Genomic DNA, 1,096 nt, shown 5'->3' with positions numbered 1-1,096 from the left:
TACACAGATCAGATTCGTAGTGATTCTCCTGTTTTCAGCCTCCCAAACTGGGATTACAGGCGTGCGCCACCACGCCCAGTCTCAGTTGCGGTCTCAGCAGGACCGGTCCCGCACGCCGGGGATCAAACCCTAGTCCCTGCGTCTGTCTAAGCAGGCGCTTTAATCCGCTGAGCACTCTGCCTGGCCCTAAACACTGAATTTTTAAAACTGTGCTCGGAGTCAATGACAGGGATGATACAAAAGCCATCGTGAGAGCGCCTCAAGGTCAAAAGGAACACTGAATTATAGCACAAAGTAGAAAATAAATCTACTTCACACTGATACTAGCAAATTATTGGATAAATAAATGAGTAGGAAACAAACAAATGCTACATGAGGAAGCCGAAATAATTCAAGTAGCCTTTCCTCCCTCTAGGAGATGGAACACAAACCCTCACTCCTCGGGCTCAGGATACTGACTCAGGTCCAGAATACCGAACACAGAGGGGCAGCAAGTGGAAGGAGACGCAGACAGGAAACGGGCGGACGCGCGCTCCGCCACCGCAGCTGCTGGGGCCGCAGCCGGCCTTGCGCTGGGCCCTCTCCTGGGCGGAAGGACGCGGAACTGCAGTCTAGGCGTGAGAGGAGTGCGGGAGCAGTTTAAACAGACAAACCCACGTTAGAGGCCTCCGTCTGAGAACAAGTAACGCCTGAGGGTTCCCCCTCCTTTCATCGGTCACTTTAATGTCAGCAGGCAGACAGTCCTGCCGTACAACGGGCTGGCATAGGAACCGTCACAACAGGAGGCGCCCAAAGACAGTAACACCTGGTTGCTGCAGTGAGCTGGAGCGGTCCTCCAGTCAAAAAACGATACAGACGACAGGAGTAAAATAAAGACCAACCAATAACAGCGCGTCGGTATCGGGTGACCAGTCAGGAAAGCGCGCTCTACTACCAGGATATGCAGACCAAAATAAGGCTCTTGGGGGAGACCCTGGGTGTGGAGTGTGCTGTTGTAACTTTTCTGTAAATCTAAAATTATTCCAGGGGCTGGAGAGATGGCTCAGTGGTCTAAAGCACCTACTTAGAACAAGCTTAGCAAAAGCATCAGGGACCG

This window comes from Octodon degus, unplaced genomic scaffold (assembly GCF_000260255.1).
Source record: "Octodon degus isolate 3935 unplaced genomic scaffold, OctDeg1.0 scaffold00061, whole genome shotgun sequence".
Lineage (NCBI taxonomy): Eukaryota > Metazoa > Chordata > Mammalia > Rodentia > Octodontidae > Octodon > Octodon degus.
Note: the sequence above shows the minus strand (reverse complement) of the source record.